The sequence below is a fragment of the Tenrec ecaudatus genome, chromosome 5, assembly GCF_050624435.1.
Source record: "Tenrec ecaudatus isolate mTenEca1 chromosome 5, mTenEca1.hap1, whole genome shotgun sequence".
Taxonomy (NCBI): domain Eukaryota; kingdom Metazoa; phylum Chordata; class Mammalia; order Afrosoricida; family Tenrecidae; genus Tenrec; species Tenrec ecaudatus.
Genome location: NC_134534.1, coordinates 154,603,251 through 154,626,059, shown reverse-complemented (window position 1 = coordinate 154,626,059; position 22,809 = coordinate 154,603,251). Strand labels below are relative to the sequence as shown.

Genomic DNA, 22,809 nt, shown 5'->3' with positions numbered 1-22,809 from the left:
ATGTGTTCCTATCAAGATTTACAGCTTGAGAAACCTGCCATCGAGTTGCCATGGGTCAGAAATGACTAGATACAAATGGGTTTCATTGTTTGTGGAGGTGATATGTGTGTATTCATAATTCTGTGTGCACAATATTTGCCAAAAACTAGGAATAGCTTCTAATACAGATTATTATGAATATAGACTATTATAATTTACTCAACTATAACTTAATCGTAGTACAAGCACATCTGCTAATATCCAAATTATTGTCATACGTGGAGCTAAGAAGACATGATCTTGTTGTCCCTGTGTTGTGGGGCACAGAGTCACACCCATCTCCAGGGGAAGTTAAGTTGGAAAGAGTTTTATGATATTAATACACAGGATTGTTTTCTTGACTTATAGAGTATTTTTAAAGCAATCAGTTGTTTGAAGCAATTATCCATAGGGCTTCAAATCTATCTAAATAAATATATTTTTATTTTTGGATAGAGTATGTGTAGAATGATGCATAAGTTTATAGCAAGATTTTTATATTTCCAATCTATATTTTCAATATTTAAAATAGGTTATTTAAATATCTAGTGGAGTAATTAAAATATAGAGTCATGTGCTTTTCCTTTGGGTATAAAAATAGTTTTCAAAAGAATTAGCTAGCATTCTTTTGGAGTTTGTCAGTACCTTTTACTTTGATTGGAAATCATAATGTTAAATAATATTTCTTCTAAATTATTTCCTTTCTTTTGACCCATGATCTTTTTAATGAGGAAAATAAATGACATCATTTGGCAAAACATAATATGTTAATATATATCTATTAGTACCATATATATACCCTCAAAATTAAAGTAAAATCCACTGGTGTCTCAGTAACCAAGAATGTAATCATGCCGAGAGCTTTCACAGGAGCAATTAAAAAAGTAACATTCATTTGCGCAACTAACATGAGGAAAGACAGTCCATCTCTTAGGCTGTTGGATTCTCATAGTAAGTTTATCACATTTCATATGGATTCTCACCCAACCCCCTATCATCAAGTTGATTTCCATTCATGTCAACCTACAAAACAGAGTCAAACTTCCTGTTTCTGTTCCCTATTTACCTTAACAAAAGCAGACAGCATGTCCTTCTGAGCAGCGAGCGAATTAAAATTCTGGCCTGGCGGCTCGCATCCTGATGTGTAAGCCACTATGTCACGAGAGCTCCTTTGTAATACAGACTGGGAAACTGATCTTTCGAAATGTAAGTCTCTGCTTTTCATGTGGTCCACATGATTTAAAGCAAAAATGTGCTAAGCTGCCCACCACTGAACAAGCTAGTGATGATGAATAGTATGATCTACTTGCCCCAGGCTTGGATCACCCTGCCATCCCTCTGAGAGCTTGATCCTACATAGAATTCAATATAAGAAGCACCGATCATTAGTTATCTTAAGTATATATAGATGGACAAGCTTGGGTTCAGAGGGATTTTCAAAAGAGAAAAACACAACTCCTGGCTTAAACATAAATATTTGGCTAATGATTTATCACAACTACATATACTTTGGGCACTGAACATTTCTTTTAATATTTATCTATCTGCTATTTCCCATTTATGTACCTATTTATGTATTTGCCTACACATATGCTTAACAAAATTGCAAACCTACGTGAATGATTCAGTCTCCAACATACAGCTAAAATAATATGACTCCGTGACTGAATTGTCAAGCTAAAAATGCCAATATACATTGACCTTATTAAGTACCACTTGATTCTTGTGCACAAAATCCCATTTTTGAAGTTTAAAGAAAAAAAATCACTTCTATATTTAGTTTGTCCCCAGAATGCAAGTTTTCCCCCCATAATATCTTTTAAGTGTATTTCCAAATATGAACATTTAAACCCTTCCAGTCTTTTATAACCTAGTTAATAATTGTTCAGATATAAGTCCCACTTGATCCCTTAAATTCACTTCTCATTGGTACTTCTCACAAAAAAATATCTGAGATGAACAATTAAAGGCACACTGAACCAGAGCCAATCACGTTGAAGCTACATTGAGCTACTGTTAGCTGGGAAGCAGGCAGTGCTTTGTGACCCTGAGTGATGGAAGCGTGACTGAAGGGGGAAGAAGGCACCATGCAGCATGTGAAAGGAAGGCCAGCGCCACTGTGGCAGGATTGGCGAGAGGAACTGAGAGTTGAAAACGAAATTACACATGCGTGTTTCCAAAAGCTTTGGCCTGTTTACTCAAGGTATATCCATGTGTCTGTGTGTTCAAATGTAAAGGTATTTCCAATAATATTGAATGTTCAAAATTCAAGGTAATTCACAATACCTTAGCTAAAGTTCCTTGTCTGTACATACAATTAGTCAAAGAGACAAATTTCACTCAAGATTTTTCAGAGACTGAATTGGAAGAGTTTCATTCCTAATTATGATTACCAGGATTGATTCTTTGCATAATTTGTATTCTTCTAGTATGAATATAATCCTATTGTCTATCAAACTGTTGGCTTTTGAGTCAACCCAAAGATACCTCATCAGAAAGGCTTGACAATCTACTCCTGTAAGATGACAGGCATTGGACACCATATAGGGCGTTATTTCTCCTCTGACTGATACCCAGGAGGCCACCAGGAGTTAGGATCAATTGAACAACAATTTATTTGTGGCGAATAGATTGTCTTCTTTACACTCTTTAGACTCACAGTTAAAAACCCAGTAGGGTTGTATTAAGAAGGCCTAGGCTCTGAAACCCTAACCATCAGAAATCAGCTGGGTGACTGACACAGGCGAGCAAACTTCAATGGGTCTCAAACACTTCTGCTGACAAATACGAGTATAAAATAATGGATCCATTGACTTGTTGAGGGCTCTTAAGTTATAACAGCATTTGATGTAATATAATGGTAATATGAAGAAAAGCCAATATGATTTGGTGAAATTACCAATGAAGTGTTAGTTATAAGACTTGCCGTCCTTGGGAACAGAGCTTAAAGTTCAAACCATATTAAGACTAAATGGAAGCACCTTATCCGCCTGCTCATACACTGCACATGGCCTTCAGCCAGTTGACTCGGCTCTTTAGCAGCTTTTCCATTCTGCTACAGGACACCTCAATAATTTCCACAGGGAGATGAGAGAAAGATGGCTGACAGATAACAAGGTAAGATCTCCTGAAAAACTACCAGAGAATGTCCATTAGGGAAAGTACCCTGTACTTCCTGGAATTGAGAATTTGAATTTGAAGCTAAATACCTCAACTTTCTAAAAGTGAAGGAGCAAGAACACCTGCTGACAGATTCCCCATTACCAGTGACCAGTGGGGGGAGCTGCTTCTGTTACCCCAACTTTTCCCTAGCACAGTATGTTTTTCCTGGTCTATGAAAAAACCCAGACAGAAAAACTTAGCTGTCCTCTGGGAGATAGCTAATTGTTTGGGTAGATAGGTGCAAACATAATGAGTACCCAAGCTTAGCATTTCACCTTTATGTTTTCCCTCATACACCTTTACTTCTTTGCGCTCCAGTGTCCTTCCCCCATCATTTACCCCACATCTCCCATAAAACACATGTAGACACAATATGAGGATCCCTGCCCAGAAGGTGATTTTATTTTCTTACTTTTTCTTATTTTCTTTGGTTTCTGTACATTTCGTCTATTATTATACTCTGATTGTATACTTTAGAGTTCTCTCCCACTTCTTTTCCCCCTGCACTCTTCTGATTCAGCCCAACCTTATTGACAATGCTTGCTCACCCAAGGCATATAGGCAGTCTTTAGATTCTGGTATGCCTACCCAAAGAAGGCTTTTGTGGGGAACCGCTTCTAATTGTACAGACATTTGCTCACTCACATTGCCATAGCAAAAGAAATTAGCACCCACAACCAGGCCACAAACTAGTCTTTTGTCTCTTTAGTTGCCCATATCCCTAGTATAATTACATGATTTTTCTCTGTTATCTTTCTATTTCCTCATGAAATATATTTCCATGGAATTTATTAACTCTGATTACCTAGCTTAAAGTACATTTTCCCCTTAGTTCTTAAAAATTTGTTGGTCTATCCAGACAGCCACTCATTATTACTATTTTCAATTTTTACTTTAATCTTACTATTATTCTTCCCCACTTACCAATCTCTTGGCCCTCTTTAATCCCATTACATCCCTCTGTACTTCCAAGCTCCAATTAGACCTTTCTCATATCACTGAAGAGTCAGCTACCTCAACATGACCCAGTAGGTCACACACAACTAATAGCTGCACTATGATAATAGGGAAAAGTTAGTCAACCTCAGTAAATAACCACAAAATAAAAATAACCCCAAATTACTCAAACCCAAAAACATACTCAGAAGAGGTGGCCATGAAACTACCAGAAACAGAATTTAGTGGAGTGACATAAAGATTCTTTCAAGAGATGTGCGAATAATCATGAGAAAAACAGAAGAAATTGAAAAATTAAAATCCTCAAACAAAAAGGTATCTCAGAAGACACACAGTGAATTCTCAGAATTTGGCAACATAGTTAAGAGTCATGAGGAACAGAAGAGAAGAAAAATCAAACCAGTGCCCTTGAAGACACGAAGTCGAAGAATGACTCTAACTACTATTTACTGCAGAAACAACCAACAGAACTGAAGGAGTCAGAAGAAAGCCTGAGAAGGGTGTGGAACCCTAGCAAGAGAATAACATCTGTCACATTGGTGTCCTGGAAGAAGAAGAAGAAAGCAAAACAAATATATACACACAATAGTAAGAGAAATCATAGAAGAGAATTTCTGCAACATCACAAAGGAGGAGAAAATAATAATTTAAGAAGTTGAGAAAATCCCAAAAGGATCAACCCAAATTAAAAACAAACTTAACACATAGTAGGTCTATTAAATTTCAAGTCAAATGAGAGACTCCCAAGGGCATCCAAAGGAAAAAGAACAGTCACCTACAAAGAAAAACTAAGGTTAGACTGATATTTCAACAGAATCTGTGCAGACAAGAAGACCATGGAGGGACATATATAAAATTCTGAAAGGAAAAAAAAGTGCTAATCAATAATCCTATATGCAGCAAAATTATGCCTAAATTATGAGAGAGAAATAACAGTAATTCAAGACATGGGGTAAAAACCTAACAGAGTTTGTAAAAACTGTACTAGCATGACAAAATACATAAAGCAGACTACTGTGGGCAGGGGGGAACGAACAACAAGAGCAGACAAGCCTGCGAGCACAGACATGAAAACATCACTCAGATACAATGAAGGCAGCATTCAAACCAACACAGAAATGGAGGAAGAGCAAAGACGCAAACAAAACCACACATAAAAATAGTCAAAAGAAACCAAATACAAACAGAAAAGTGACAGCAAAAAACCTGCGTGTATCAATAATGACACTGAATGTCATTGGAATAATTTACTAGTCAAAAGGCAGATAGTAGTAGACAGGATTAGAAAAACAAGACCGTTCTACATACTGCCTGCAAGAGTACACTTTAAACTCAAAGACAAAAATAGACTAAAAATCTAAGGATGGAAAAAATCTACCAAGCCAATGGAAACCATACAAAGACAGCAGTAGCAATACTAATCTCTGATAAAATAGACTTCAAGCGAGTAACATAATGAGAGACAAGGATGGACATTACAAAATGATTCAAGATCAATACATCAAGAATACATAATCGACTAAATAAGCCTGTATGCATCAAATTAAAGGCCTTCAGAATATAACAATGAAACTTCAACAAAGTTGAAAACAGAAATAGCTGGATGACAAAGCAGGAGACTTCAACAGACCCGTTTTAAGGATTACAGGAAAGAAACTCAATAAAGAAGCAAAGGGTTAAACAACACAGTCAACCTGCTAGAACTCATCCGCATACACAGAGCACCTTACCCAGCAACGCAGTACGCATTCTTTTTCAGTCCACAGACTAAAATAATAACATGTTAGGTCATACAGCAAGTCTCAACAAATTCAAAAAACATTGAAATCCAGCAAACGATTTTCTCAGCTCACGATTCTATGAAACTGGAAACCAGCAATAGAAAGAACAGGAACATAAAGGCAAACATATGGAGATTGAATAACAGACTACTTAACACCGCCTGAGTTATAGACCAAATAAAGGATGGATTAAGAAATTCCTTGAAAAAATTAAAATGAATGCTCAATGGCAACATACAGGAACAGACGGAAGACATTGATGGAGCGATCTGCTTAGGAAGCCTTTTCGTGGTGGGTACAGGGGATGTTATTCTCCTAATTTAAACAACTCCTCTTCCAGACAAATAATATTGTTGGTGGTATTAGAGGAGAGAAGTTCTTTTTTAAACACATCTAACACACACACACAGTCAAACACACTTACATGAGGGAATGTAAAGGAGCATTGCTTCAAGGCTCGCAGCTCATACATACACAGGTTTAATGAAAACAAAACTTGTTCAAACAGGTCTCTACAATCACTAGAAAGCTTCAGACAAATCTCTCAGTGATTCAATTGTCTTAATCTCATTAGGGAATATTCCAGAAAAAAGATCTAGACAAATCACTGGTTTCTAAGGGGGACTGCTGATCTTGTTAAGGTCAAGACAGTGAGGTTGACTCAGAGGTACTGGTGACAATCTTTTGGACATTCCCAGAGGGTAATCTTGTTAGATTTTCTCAAAGAACACAGGATGCTCACAGGAGCTTATTAAGAATATTTAAGAAAATTAATAACTGCATTGGTAAGAAAAAGGTCATGGAAGAAACACTGAGGAATATTTTTCCCCCGTCATGACAATGACCATCTTGAGGGCAACCAGCGTTGTCTTGGGAGAATTTCAACAGGAAACCTTACCCCAGACCCCCTCCAGCCCTGACCACCCTCATTCAGACTTCTCGATGTTCCCAAATCTGAAAGAACATTGAGAAAAAATACCCACACACTTATTTGCTTCACTTCAGGATGCTGTTTTGATGTGTTAATCAGTGGGGAAAGGGTCAGAGATTGAGAAACACCTTCAGAAATGTGTAGATCTAGATGGAGGATGGGCCAAGAAACAATAGCTTCACACTTAGATGGCTTTTCTTTTATGTAAGTTTATCTCATTTGATAGCAAAGGCAAAAAAGAGGATAACACATTATACCAGAACGTTTGAGACACAGCAAAGTAATGATGAGAGGGCAATTGATGGGAGTCAACGTACACGTGAAAAAAGAGAAGGGGCCCAAATCACCACCTTGACACAACACCTCCAACAACTAGAGCAAGAAATCGTAGCGATCAGAGCAGAAGTAAGATGGGAAACAGGGACAGAATGGGACAACGGGAAGAGAAGATGTAAATATCCGGAATTAGAGATTAAAAGATTGACATGCCAACACATCCAAATGAAATAAAAGGAATAAAACCGTGCTCTGAAAGATTTAATAATTAATAATTTATAATTTTAAATAATTTAATAATCCAGAATAAAGGGGGAAATATCGAAATACACCATCTCCCCAAATTCATGCAGATGGATGTCGAAAGCCTGAACAGACCCATACCAAAGAAGACACGGAGGGAGTCACCAAGAAGCTTCCCACCCAGGAAGCCCAGACCATATGGATTCACAAAGTATGCAGGGAAGAGTTGTCACCAATCCTATACAGACTATTGCAGAATATACAGAGAGGCAGGAAACTCTCAAACTCATTCTATAAAGCCAGCACGAGCCTGATTCCAAAACCATTTTATGATGAGTGAAGTAAGTCAATCGTAAAATGACAAATATTGTCTGAGCTCACTCTTCTAAGATAAACAACAAGATGAAGGGAGGCTGCTGCTTGGAGGTCATGTGATCTGCTAGTCTGGTATCCCAAGCAATGAGGTGCCATATATAGCCCAGGAAAAATATATCACTCTTCTATATGCACATCTTTAAAGTCCCTTCAACAGAGAGGACCTTATTTCAGTTGTGTCATCTTCTTAAGAAAGGAAGAGGGAAAAAACCACTCAGTTGCTGCCATGCAAAAGTGTGCTAAGGTCATCCGAAATCCACAGAACATTCCTTTCAGAGTGATAAGCAAACCTTTCAAGAAATTCAAATCAAGATGGGGGAAGAGCACATGTAGATCTTGGGGGAAATGTTGGTTTGCAAGCACGGAGGAGCAACCTCCTACTGGGAAACAAGCACTTACTGATACTTATTGGGAACCTGAGGGGAGACTATACCCAGAGCAATATTCCCAACTGGACACTATTGACCAGCCTTTGGTGAACCAGCCTGTGTGCTACAGATGACTGGCTCTTTAAATTCTGTTCCTTCTTGGTGCCTAACACCCTTCATAGGCCACACAAGGAGATCTTGATGCGGACACAACACTGGGTGAACTGGGCTTTATCTCAAGCACGCTTGTTGCCCTTGGACTTACAACAGTAAATTCCTAGAACAAGCAGCTGCACACTGTTAACCCAGGTATATAGAACTTGCTGACAGTTGTGAGACTCAGGTTTGGATCTCTTGCCTTGAGAGAGACCAATGAATGGTGGCCTGAGACTATAATACGTTTACTAATTCAGTACCCTCCTTTATTTTTTATGAGACATCTTAATCAGGAAGGCATAGTTTGCTCTCATCCATGACCACTGTTTGTGCAAATAGCATCCAGTCACTTCAGAGTTTCTGTACAAGTCAATTTTTCACGCAATCCAGTTTTTAGCTGCACTGTACTTGTATATTTGGCTTGCCTCAAGTGTTTCAAATTCTGTATCATTGGCTAAATGATATAGATAGCATCTACTGATGCTATCAATAGAATTACCTTAACCGGGGGATGATTGATAATGTACTATAACATAAAATTGTGTCTCTAAAGTGAACCAGAGACTGATATAACCCATAGATATGTAAATGGATTTTGGACTTACCCTGAATTTGAGCTCCCATCTAAAATCAACTAGTTCTTATTACCTAGCCTTCTTGATTCTTGCCCTCATGAATTCACTTAAGATATGGGTGTTACAGCAAAATATGGAGAGGAAAACACATGGTATCTGACTATCAGAATGAAGAGTACCTCAGGTCTTACAGGCTTGTCTTAAAACAGGCAGTAATCTCAGTGAGCCATCAACTCAGTCCACATCGAAGAAGCACACCGGCCTATGTGATCCAAAGATCGTAACAAAAACCATCCATATCTGAAGGAGGGAATGGTATCAAAGTTTAATTCTGAACAACTGATTGACAGAAGTCTATAAATGGTAGCGGAAGCCTCAAATCCATTTGCAGGGTCCGCACAAGAATTGAGCCTCCAGTGAGAACGCCTTGACCATAATGGAGGGATGTGAACAGACTTGTTATCAGACTGACAGATAATATTGTCAATTCGTGTATGGTAGATATAGTTAACATACAATATTTTAATATTTGATCTTCCATTTGACTAATTTTAAAGTTGTTTATGTAAAAAAAAAAAATGAAGGGGAAATCCATTTGGATTCAGCCTCCGGCAAGTCCCCTGTCCTTAGACCAGGGAAATGAACAGACTTGCTTTCGTTCAGAGTGCATTGCAAAGTTGACCATTTCAAAATGAATTTAGGTTGAAATATGACAGGTTATTACTTTATCTCCCTTTGGACCCCTTTTCAATTTGTTCTAGTTTTTAATGTGTTTTTTCTTCATTTTAATTGAGATGTTTCTGTTTTATTCTATAAGTGTTGTTGGTTTTGCATGGATGCCTCTTCCTGTGTGTATGAAATCCAGGATAGGCAAATCTATGGACAGTAACTGGAGTAATGGTTTCTTGGGAGGTATGACAGAGGATATTGGGAGTAACTATAAGCTAATAATAATGAGTACAAGAAAGAAGAAATATTTTAATGTTGATTGCGGTGATTATTGTACAACTCTTTTTAACTAAATTACTGTATTGTATGATATTTGAATTGGAGAACAAAAAAAATGCCTGTTTAAAAAAGGAGAATTGTTACAATCCCCTAACATTGTCCTGTAGGGCTGGTTGAGGGAATGAGGTCCAATAGGACCTCCTGAACCCTGAAATTAAGATTCTTGTCATGCCATGTCAGAATGTAGAGTTCTACAATGAAATTCTGATGTGGTAACTGTTTTAGGAACCCGTTTGTCATAGTGGTTACCATTGGGCTACTAACTGCAAGATCACAGGTCACCATAGGGAGAAAGAAGAGGCTTACTACTCCCACAGAGTACACTTTCAAAAACCTAAAGGTCAGCTCGACCTTGTTCTATGGGTTCACTATGGGTTGAAAATTGCAGTGAGTTTTTGTTTGGTTTGCACAACGATTTTTGAGGATACTAATAAATACCTGAAAGTGATAACCAACGCCATTTCAAACGTGTTTGTTTTTCTGCATTAGACAATAAGAATATTCCCCTCTTATTTTGCTGTCTTCAGGACAATGATCAGAACATGATTTGCACAAAGCAGGGTGATCCTTTCATTTCTGGAATAAATAAAATGAGAGAATGCCTGCCACAAAGAGAATGCTGGAAATTACTAATCTGAAGTTGCTGAGTGATACTTTATGAGGTAAGGCTTTATCAGGTATAAATCAATTCCATTAAGAATTGAGAACATTTTTAATATTGCAAAACAATCGGTTTGACCTCAGAACCTTCAAGATTCTTCCCAGCCCCACAATTCAAATGCATCTATTCTCCTATGATTGTCCTTATTCAATGTCCTATTTTAACAAGCACATGATACAATGCAGAATACAAGACGTGGGTCAGGTGGACCTTAGTCCTCAGAGTAACACCCTTGCTGTTCTCGTGTGGCAGATTTACTTCATGCAACACGCCTCCTGATCTCTTGACTGCTGCTTCCATGAGCACTGACGTGGACCCAAAGCTTGGCAACGTCAACCTTTTATCCATTTAACATATTACCTGTTGGTCCAGTTGTGAGGATTTTGGTCTTCCTTACACTGAGTTGTAATCTATACTAATAGCTACAGTCCTTAACTCCATCAGTAATTGCTTCAATTCCTCCTCATTTTCAGCAAACAAGGTTTTGTCATCTGTATAGTGGTGGTTGTTAATAAGCCTTCTTCCAACTCTGATGTCACACTATTCTTCATAATATCCAGTTTCTCTGATGTAGAGTATACTATGCATACTGTACCAGGAAAACCTTATGCATAGGGTGTGTGTGATAATACACCATTAACAAACAACAACAAAACTAATCATTTACGGGCCTAATCATTTGGTACCAAAGAAAAACTGCATATATCCTAGTGTCTGGAAAGGTTTTACAAGCATATTTTTATGGATTAAATATTTGTTCTACAGTATCATCAAGATTCAGCCACATTTCAATATTATTGATTCGAAACAGAAGTGGATTTTGATACCATTTATTCTGGACTACATACTGTGTAATTATTCAAATGTTTCATTTTCATTTAGGCTTTCCTATTTGTTTTAAATGTTATTACTTGCTTCAGTGCATTTTCATTTTAGTGAACACACTGATAAATATTTCTATCAATTGCTGATGTGATTTTTGCATCAGTAACTAAAATGCTAGTACTATGGTTTAATACAATATTAGACACCACAGGATCCCATGGCGGCAATTAGAAAGTTTGTCTGCATTTGTGTAATCACAAAGACCTTATGGAATGGCTGAAAGTATGATTATAATTAGTAATTGCAATGCTTCATATCTTCCTAAAAAGCCGTAGGCACAAAGCCAGGGCTGATCCTAAGTAAAACCACGCAGCAGACTAAATTCACTTTTCATATTCCATCCATGTGTGCATATTCAGTGACCCTTAACTCATTTTCCATGTATGTTTCCAGGTACTCAGAATCATCCGTCTGAAGACATATTTCATTTTTTATATCCTTCTTGCCACCCACCCGTTTTCTTTTCTAGAGGGTCTCTGGTCTTTGCATGATGTATACATCACTGTCATAAGCTGAACAAATTCTCTTTTTTGTTGTTGACAAAATTCTCATGAGAGAGGATAGCACACACCACACACGAGGTTCAACATTCAGCTGATAATTCAAAGCATCTCACAGTTACCACAATCAGGGTTGCTTTATTACATGCTCCATTCTCCTAGTTGTTTTATTACTTAAATATTAGCTCACCAATGTAGTGATGTTACTATATTTTCACTAATAGCCAAAGAAAACAAGCATCTTACATGTTCAAAGAGCAGGACTTATTCAAAGAAGAATGACAGTGTTTCTTTCTGCATTCCTCACAGGGTTTGATTGAGTTATGGGATGAAATCTGCAAGCTTCAGGCAAAGCCTAGAGCTCACTGCAGCTCATCAATAGTGGAAGCTAAAGTGTCCCCAGAAAGCCTCTCCAACATTGCTTCTTGGGGTGAATCTACCCCCACTCCTTCACAGAAGGAGGAAAGAAAAAAAGTTAGATTCTCTTTTTTGTGACTATCATGTCTATGTTAGGGAATTAGATTCCAATAAACCAACCTCAAAATAGATTTATTCAAATAAGTTTTAATAATGTGTTTGATGAGAAAAAGCAATCTGATATCACTTATTTTTTCATTTCTTATGTCTTATGAATTCCCATGTTTAGACAAGGATTACTAGATACAGTCGTGATAATGAAAATGTTAGATTTATAATGCTTCTGTATGTTCAAGATTGAAGCACACACACGTACACAAATCTACCACCCAAAAATTCACATAGTGATAACTATGTGTATTATTTCATGCTATCTGAACAAAAATCATGACATTAATGTTATCTTTATATTTGTGGTAGTTACATAACTGTTGTCAATTTGAGATTTATGAGTGAAGGGGTGGCGTTTACCTGTCAATCAGGTCGCAGGTTGATGAACTTATTTGGAGGCACTAAGGAGATAGCTTGCTAGAGGTGGGACACATGATCACTCCCTGTGAGATATTTCTGACAAGAAGCCACTTGACATGAAGTTACTCTCATGCAGCCTTATCTCTGGGAGCTGGAGAAGCCACTTGGAAACTCCTGCCAGCACTGAGATGCTTACAACACCACCAGATCCACAAGACTTCCCACCAACTGACCTGTGATTTTCCTGCATTCGGTGTCATTGCAAACGTTTTGTGAGTCTGAAGAGGACTTTATATATTGGTATTGGACATATGGGTTAATATCAGACATATGACTTGGACTAGACTGGGCTGAGATACTTTCTTAATGTACAATTGCTCTTGTATATACAACTCTCTTTTACACACGAGTGTTTATGAGTTTGCTTCTATAGTCTATCCAGACTAACCAAATACTGTTTCCAGGTTGTGGCTAATAAGGAATATAAAGCTTTGAAATCTCTTACAAATAATTTTAGTGTATGAAAACTTCAACGACAATAGAAATGATAATACAATATGAATATCTTTAGTTAATATGGGCAAACTATCTTCCAAAGTAAATTTACGCATAATCACTAGAGTTCATATAGATGAACTCTATGATACTGTGTGTGTAAATTTACTTTGGAAGATATATATATATATCTGTAAATTTACATACTTAGGTAGGAATTTGCTCCTCTCATTCTCCTGTTATTGGTGACTTATAGAGAAGAAGCGTTCTTTATTTGAATGAAATCCACATATTTTATCTTTTACTTTAAGATTTTTTATATCCTTAAGATTTTTTATATCCTTTAAGATTCATTATATCCTCATTTTATTTAAAAGTAAGTTAGACATGTTCCTCATATCCATCTTTCAGAACAAGCGTAAACTAGAACAGAGGTCTGCATATAATGACTTACTGACCAGACCCAACCTCATAAAAGGCAGGAGTAAGTATCTGTGATAGAAATATATGTCCTTCAGAGCTAAGAATATTTACTACTTGAATAATTATAGAAAATATTTACTTTACCTTTCACACATATGTCATCAAATCAATTTGGTAATACTTGGGGGTGCCATAAGATATTGATCATTTAAAAATATATGATTGTTTAACGGATAAACCTGCATTTATTGAAGGTAATACTTCATCATTCTGCTCAATATAAACTTTTCAATAATTAAATGTTATTGTTTTATTTGTTTCATTAGTTATTTTGATTTAGTGTTATATTTTTCATTTCATATTATGGTAACTTTGAAGACTAAGATATGCCTCACAATCTATGGTGTTTTCAATTGCTTCATATGCATGTGAAAGTTGGAGACTGAGTCAGGAAGACAGAAGAAGAATCGATTCATCTGAATTGTGGTCCTGGTGAAGAATATTGAACGTTCCATGGACTGCCTGAAGAACAAACTTATCTCTATTGAAAGAAGTACAACCAGAATGCTGCTTAGAGGTTAGGATGGTGAGGCTTTGTCTCATAAATATTGGTCTTGTTGTCAGGAGAGCCCAGGCTCCTGGAAAAGACATCAGGCTAGGTAAAGTGGAGGGGAAGTAAAAAAAGAGGAAGGCCCTTCTTGTGAGATGGACTGACACAGTGGCTGCACCCATGGGCACAAACATAATAACAATTATGAGGCTAGTACTGGACTGCGTAGTATTTTGTTCTATAGCATATAGTCACTTTGAATCAGAAGGGACTCCGTGGCACCTAACAAAGCCTTGTATTTCATTGTAATAACTATAATCAAGTTAATATCACACAGAGTGGATTAAGATATCATAAACATGTTATTTAAATTCTCACACCAGAAGGTACTTTTCAATGTACAATATCTTACAGCAGTTTCATGGGTAGTAGAGCAAAGTGAAGGGTCTGCACCACCTCAAGGTCATTGGTAGGTTTGAGTCCATTGTTGCCAAAGGACTCCGCTCTGGGAATGGATCTATTTGAATGGATCTATTTTTCCACTGGCCCCAGAAGAAAGTGGGTTCTTCCTGGGGAGGTACACAGGCTTCCATATCTATCCTCGGGCATTGCCTGGGCACTCCACAACAAGAGAAGTTCCTGGAGGAAAGGTGTCCCTTGTTTTTGCTGACCACACATGGGTCATTCCCTAGTGATGAAGTGCCCGAAGTACGTGAGCAATCTTGGTGTATTTGTGAGCAATGATGGCTTATTCCATATTCTTTTCTAATACCACTATTCAAATGTATCAGTTTTCACATTTTTAAAAATGAACGGCAATTCTTATTTCATTTTATCATGCTGGCTCATACAAAATCCTTTGTTTTTGAAGATTCACCAAATATTCAGTGTCTTTATTTAATAAATCCTTTCTTGTTACTTTTCTCCAAGCACATTTAGATTTTGTGGTGCCATTATCTGGTTTTGTTAAATTTACTGGGACCTCCAGAACAATGCTTTATTGAATTGGCTATCACACTTTGCCTTATTGCTAATCTTAAAACTTTGGACTTTTTAATGATAAGCACCATAGTTGTTAAAAGATAGTTTTTTCCACAGTAAAAAGTTCCCTTTCTTTTCCTTAATTCCTAATAAAATTGTGTCTTTGATGAACATCTGAGTTTATACATTTTTTTTCTTCATCATTTGGATGAAATATGAGTTTTCTTTTCTCCTCAATTAATTTGGAAATAGTATCTATTCATTGATTAATTTCAACTGTTAATTCAAATTTTCATTAGTGGAAAAAGGCCAGTCAGCATAATTTATGTGATTTGAAATTATTTTAATGTATCATCTAAAGGGTTTTTAATAGTTTTAAATTTTAAGCTGATTGAAAAGATTAACCCATAATTTGTTAATGTTACAGTATCTTTTCCAAGTTTGACTATCAATATAATACTGACCTTAGAAATAATAACATCAACAAAAACAAACATGAAGAATTTCTCTTTTCCTTGGAACATTTGTGTAGGATCAATACTTTTTTTGTGTGTGTGATTTTTCTGATGTCCACACTTTATTTAACACAGAAAAAATGCATTCAGTCGCAGCATTAGTTCCTGGTAAGGACAGCATGTATTACTGTTAGGTTTCTCTCTCTGGCCTAAATCTCAGCCTCGGTCCTTAGCTCCACGCGAGAAAGATTTCACGCCTTAGCCGGGCTCGTGATCCAAGTGAATTTAATGAAAGTTCAAAGAAGCATCAGGTTTTACGCGGCACCCATAGGATTCCTTTGACCATGCGGCCTGGCAGAGACTGCTCCGGGTCACGCAAGGATCTTTTTTTTAATGTACCCCTGGAGGTAGCTGAGCACAGGGTTTGCTTTCCAAGATTTATGTTACAAAATCAGTAACATTTTAAAGGATTGGAAATCTCAGACTCACATTTTTCTTGTGTAATCTTTCACAGGTAATAGTTGTCTAGTTTTTTAATTTACATGCATATTTATTAGCTTAAAGTTGTTAGAAATATCTTCTTGAGATCTACCTTCCTCCAGATCTTCTCTCTCTCCGGCTCTCATGTTCTCTCTCTCCGGCTCTCATGTTCTCTCTCTCCGGCTCTCATGTTCTCTCTCTCCGGCTCTCATGTTCTCTCTCTCCGGCTCTCATTTTCTCTCTCTATGGTGCACGGTTCACACCTTGCCCGTCAGTTTATCTTACTGTTACTGTGATGACTGACGGTGAGCTGCAGTGAGATCTGGGCTGTCACCGGTCTTTCACATGCCAGCAGGGTCACCCAACACATGCAGGGTTCAGGAGCGCTTCCAGACTTAAGAACAGACGATGAAGAATAAATGGCCACCTACTTTGAAGGAAGTAACTGCTAAAAAACCTTATGTCTGGCTAGAAACTTTGCCAGATACTCAAGGCCTGATGAATGGAAACAGAAACAGAACATCCGGGCTAGCGCTGGAGGGAGGCCCCAATGGGGTGGGGGGGACGCTCAAGATGTGACTGAGGAGGAGCTGCTTCTCAGACTCGAGTCAACCAGAGGGACGTGAACGGAGGAAAGCCTGTTGGAATGAATCCTTTGGTATCTTCATTTGCTCGTGGGACACTACTCAAGAGAAGAAGACACAGCTGCAATAATCTGACACCGAGGAGAACTTGGGCTGTGCGAAGTATGAATCTAGGGAAGTTGAAAGTAGTCAAAAATGAATAGAGCGCATATCAAGATAAATATCCTATGCAACAGTGATCTGAAATAGAAGGGTATCAGTCCTTTTGAATCAGAAAATCATATGATGTACTATGCCAGGAATAATACAATCAAAAGGAATGAAATTGTCAAAAAGGACATTTAAAAATCAATGCTAAAGTACAATGCTGGTTGTGATAGGATTATATCTAATCCATTTTGAGAAAATCCAATAAATACAGCTATTATTCAAGTTTATGCTACAACCACAAAAGCGCATGATGCAGAAATTGAAGAATTCTACCAATGACTTCACTTGGAAATTGATCAAATATGCAATCAAAATTATTGGTGATTGCAAAGTAGTCATTGGAAATGAAGAAGGAGGAATAGTAGTTTGAAAATGTGGAGATGGTGATAGACATGGAGCCCTGGTGGTGTAGTGATTAGACTTTGGGCTGCAATCCACAGGGTCAGCAGTTCAAAACCATCAGCAGTTCCTCTGGATAAATACTGAGCTTCCTACTAGTATGTTAGACAGTTCTCTGGAGAAACAAACCAGAATGTATTTATACAGATAGATAAATAACAATAAATAAACAGATAATTAAATTATAAAGCAATATAAATGGCTCGGTGCAAAATACTCCAGTGAGACAGCTGTGAGACCACTGGCAGTCTTTCAAGTGTTGAGGGCTACCAGATAGTCCTCTGTAGAGGAATTCAGGCTATCCTGGCCACAGGCAGCAAACAGCAAGGCAGGTCACCAACAGTCAGCCAGATGACAGGGTCCAACAGTCCCCAGCTCAAGAGATGTAAATTCCAATGGTGTGGCGAAGCAGGTCTCGAAGGAGCCTCAAGTTACAGTGACACAGTCCACAAGTTAGGTGTCCCACAGGTAGTGTGGCTTGCAAATTGAGGCACAGAACAAGCAACGCAGCCACACACTGGTCTAATGATCAAAGAGCAAGGGACAAGAAAAGTGAGGCTCGCCAAGTCATTTATCTCTTGGCCCTTCAATTAATCCCATGTGTATTTATCGGCCAGGTTGGCACAATAAACTACCTCAACAACCATAAAGAGTTGCAGTCTCAGAAACCCATAAGGGGTTGCTATGCGTCAGCATAGACTAGATTGCAGTGAGAGACATCAAGCTGGACTTGAAGCACTTGCTAAATATTTCCAGGATTGCCATCTTCAGTATGGGTTACAGGTCAATGTAAAGACTAGAATCCTCACTATTGGACCAATAGGTAACATCACGATAAATTGGGAAAATTTTGTCAAAGTTTTTGTCTTTTTAAATTCACAAACGATGCTCATGGAAGCAGCTGACAAGAGATAAGGAGACTGATTACATTAAGTAAGTCTGCTGCACACGATCTCTTTAAAATATTACAATGCAAGGAAGTTACTTTGAGGTGATCCACATCATTTTAAATTGCATCTTATGCATGAATATGGAAGATTGAAGAAGTATTGATGCATTTGAACCATGATGCTGGTGAAGAATATTGAAAGACAAACCATTCAGGCTTGGGGAAAGCATGGTCAGGGTACTTCTTCGAGGCAAGAATGGCAAGGCTTTGTCTTATCTACCTTGGATATGTCAGAAGAGGCAAGTCGCTGGAGCAAAACATTATGCTTGAAAAGGAGGAAGGCCCTCAGGGAGATGGATTGAAAAGCGATTGAACAATGGACTCAGGCTTAGGCACAATTGTGGAGGTGGCTCAGGACAGGGCAGGGTTCCATTCTCTTGTGCACACAGTTTCTATAGGAGGAAACTAGCCTCAATGACACTTAACAACCATCACCACGACAACTCTGCCGTCAAGAACAAGTTTCGGTCGCTTCTGATAGCCATTTTGGTCCTTTTGCCCTTTCTCTCCTATCTCTTCAATTTGATTTTTTTTAAATTTCATCATAATTCCCACAACTCTTCTGGTGTTTGTACATTAGTGTTCAAATCAATTCTTGAGATGTTCTCAAAATTCAGGTGATCTACAGGCAAAGACATATTTAGCGCCTTGTGTCGTTTTTTAAATGTTCTTCAGTTTCAACCTGGATTTACATATGTACCATGGAAAAGCATAGGTGTTACTGGGAGGACTCAGGTATGCCTGACTCAAACCATGGAACTTTCAAATGCCTCCGGTGTATGTCCCAGTTGGAAATTGAATAAGGAAGACTGAAGAAGAGTTGGTGGATATGATGCAATTGCCCCGAGTTTTATTATGATGGATAACACTGAGCTTCTCCATCATCTCTTCACGTAGACGTAGTCCACTTGACTGTCACCTAGCGATACCTACCTGTACAGTTGCTGCATATGTTCTTGAAAAATAGATTGTTTCACTGAATAATGTTCTTGCAAAATTGTATTATGAAATACCCAGTGTGTTTCCATCATGAAAGCCATATTGATATGTGTATGGTAATAATTGTAAACAACAAAAGATCAGTATAGCTTTAGACATATAATACAGATTTACTATATGGTAGATATGTATCTCAGATTACTGTCATTGTAGATGAATTTTACTTTTGCATCTATTGAAACTCAGTTTGGTAATATGATATGGGGTGCGATTGGAAGGTTTTAATTGTGCTTGTGCAGTTTTGATTAGCTCTTACTCTGTAATCATTTAGCATAAGAATAATACTTTTCAGATGCCAAAATCCCTTTACTTTAGCTTCACTCCAAAAATTGAATATAAACAAACAAATAACTAAATGGAGCATATTGTTATGGAATCACTGCTCGGGTCAAACTACCAGGCTTTCAGGCTGCAGGTTCTACCTGAGACCTGCTCCAATTAATCAGCCATCATTTGACTGACAGACCTGAGCATAAAACATACATTCTGATGAAACCCATAAGAAGAGATTTTTTTGATACCCAATTCATGTACCCATTTCACTTCAGTGGACTTTAGCCTTGTATCTACATTACTTTATGTGAGAGATTTCTCTAAGGGTAATGCCTCTCAAGCTGTGCATAGGATAAATTAATAATCTTTGTGAATATTTTCATGAAAATCCCTGTTTTGTGTTTTCTTTAACAAATAAGCTGGTAGGTAATAGTTTGAAATGTGGTTAATAAATATTGAGCAACACAGATTTAATGGATTCTGAAATCAGATCAAATACATATTCAATGAAAAACAGTGAATTTATTTAAAAAATATTAGTACAAAGGAGAAAAATGTGTGTTGGTTCTCTGCAGAGCTGAATGACAGAACTACTGGGGGGAAAACAGAAACTCTATGGAGCGATTGATAGTTTACCTGAAAGATAACAGCTAATTGGCTGTCGTGTTTCAGCACAGAGCTATTGTAATTTATAATCTCAAGACGACTGATATGTGGACCAATCCATAAAAGTAATCTCAATGTCAGAACAGACGGAAACTCTCTTTTACAGACATAGGAGCATTCTGTGATTCACTGCGTAGATATTTTGTATACATAATAAATGAGCATCATATAAGTGTTCCTGAATCACCCATAGCTGTTTTTTATTTATGGGTTTTTTTTCTAATCTAAATTGTTGTGAAAACCATTGTAAAATTATGAGGGTACATAAAACATGTTGCCACTAGGGTTTCCAATGTATACATGTACAGATATAGTCTACACAAACATATTTAAACAAGTCTCTAGAGACAAGTTTTCTCAGTAATAAACGTGTATTACCTTGTTAGGAAGCCTCCCCTGCCAACAGAGGTCAAATCAACCCAATGATTTCTGAGGAATTTTCTGGGCCAATTAAACTGAAGGCAGAGGGGTCAACTGAGAAGATTAATTGGAAACCTATGGTTATACCATAAGAATTTCATTGTGAAACTTACCCTAGCCACCCTACAGCTCTGATTTTAACCCATCAGATTACTTTTGTTCTCAGTTTTCAAACAGCATTTAAAAGTAACGAGTTGAGTCCGTCCAGCATACCAAATAGTGTATTTCAAGATGTATCTTGAAATACAGTGCTATAGTATGTCTATACACATGCAAGGGATTAACATTAATACAAGTGTTCATACTTAAGACCCAAGCATTAAAGCTAGTGATGAGGCACTTAAAGAATTCCTCCTTGGCCTTCAACCTGAAATTAATCAAAATGCACTCAAGGCGCATTGATAATTATCAGTAAGTGGAATGCAAAATTGAAAACAATGAGAGAAAAAATGAGTTGGGAAATATGGCCGTGGTGTGAGAAACAAAGCTGGAGTTCACACGATCGAATTTTGTAAGACTACCAACTTCTTCGGTGCAAATACCTGCTTTCAAAACCAAAACTGACAACTCCCCAGGTGGATTTTGCCTGATAGAATGCATCAGAATCCAATTAGCTGCATATGTAGGAAGTGCAAGCTGACGTCAAAGAAAAGTCCAACAATCCAGTAGAGGCAAAATACTACCTTGAGAATATCCCATCTGAATCTGAAGAATGTGTTTGACTTATTGAACATTAATGACAGAAGACTGAGCCAGCTATGAGATGAAATCAAGAACATCACACACAAAGAAAGCAAACTGTCATGAAGAGGCTAGAAAATGAAGAAGAGATCTTTGTGGATGTTAGCAGGCACTCCGACACCTGCTCTTAACTGTTGAGTGGCTAAGGCAAGTGGAATGCATGAAAATTCAAAGAGCTGAATAGAACAGGCCAAAGAGAGGTTCAAATACACAGTAAAGTTTATAGGTATAATGAAATTTGTACACATCTGAAATTAGAAACCAACAGGGGAAGACAATGCAGCATCTATCAAGCTGAAGGAATTGAAGAAACATTCAAGTCTTGGTTTTGCATATTAAAAGACATTGAACAATGCAAGCACCACCAAAAGAAGTGGGGTTCCCACAGTGCAGGCACTCTACCAAAATAATGAGTCCATATTGTACCATTTCGAGGTATGTTAGTCTGGGTAGACTAGGGAAACAAATCCACAGAAACTCATATATGTAAAATAGAGAGCCACATAAGGGTAAGTTTACATTCAGAAAGCATCCAAACCCCATCCAGTCCAAGGCCATAAGACTGACTTACCCGTATGTCCGACACCAATCTACGAAGTCCTGCTCCAACTCCCGAAACACACAATGATGCCGAATGCAGGAGGATCACAGGCCGGTGGGTAGAACGTCTTTGAATCAGTGGCGCGGTGTAAGCATCTCAGCGCCGGCAGGGGTCTCCACGTCGCTTCTCCAGCCCTGAGAGCTTTATCGGGGAAAGTCCATGTGGCTTTTCCTCAGCGATGTCCCTCTGGAAGTGAGCCTGGCTGGGTGAGGCAGAGAACTAGCTAACGCAGCCACACACTGGTCCGACCCTCAGAGCGCAAGAGACAGAGAGCTAGAAAGACTAGGCTCACCTAGCCATTTACCGCTCCACCCTTCAATTAATCCCACATGTGTTTATCAGCCAGCTCGGCCCAATATACCTTAACTATCTCACTAAGTAATATATGATCAAGAACCACTGATAATAACGGAAGAAGTCCAAGCTTCACTGAAAGTATTAGTAAAAAACAGGCCCAGGAATATGTAGAATATCGATTTAAATATTTCAACAAGTCAATGAAGCACTGAAAGCACTTGCCTATGCCAAGAAATTTGGAAGACAGACACCTGAACAACTGACTGGAAGAATCTATATCGTGCCCATTCTAAAGAAAGTTGGCCCAACATAATGCAAAAATTATCCAATGATATCATTAATATCACATGCAAATAAAATTTAGCTAAAATTCACTTAACAATGTTTGCAGCATTGACGGTAATTTATTTACAGGGAGTTCTCAGAAATTTAGTTTTCAGAAGATGAGGAACAATTGAAATAATAATGTCACATAGATCTTGGCAGGAAGCAGAGATTATCA

At 37.8% G+C, this 22,809-nt stretch overlaps 1 pseudogene; it reads right to left on the bottom strand.

Annotated features, from left to right (window-relative positions):
• Nucleotides 1-14,786: 14,786 nt before the first annotated feature.
• Nucleotides 14,787-14,905, bottom strand: LOC142449722 (small nucleolar RNA SNORA49; annotated as a pseudogene).
• Between the last annotated feature and the right edge of the window lie 7,904 nt (nt 14,906-22,809).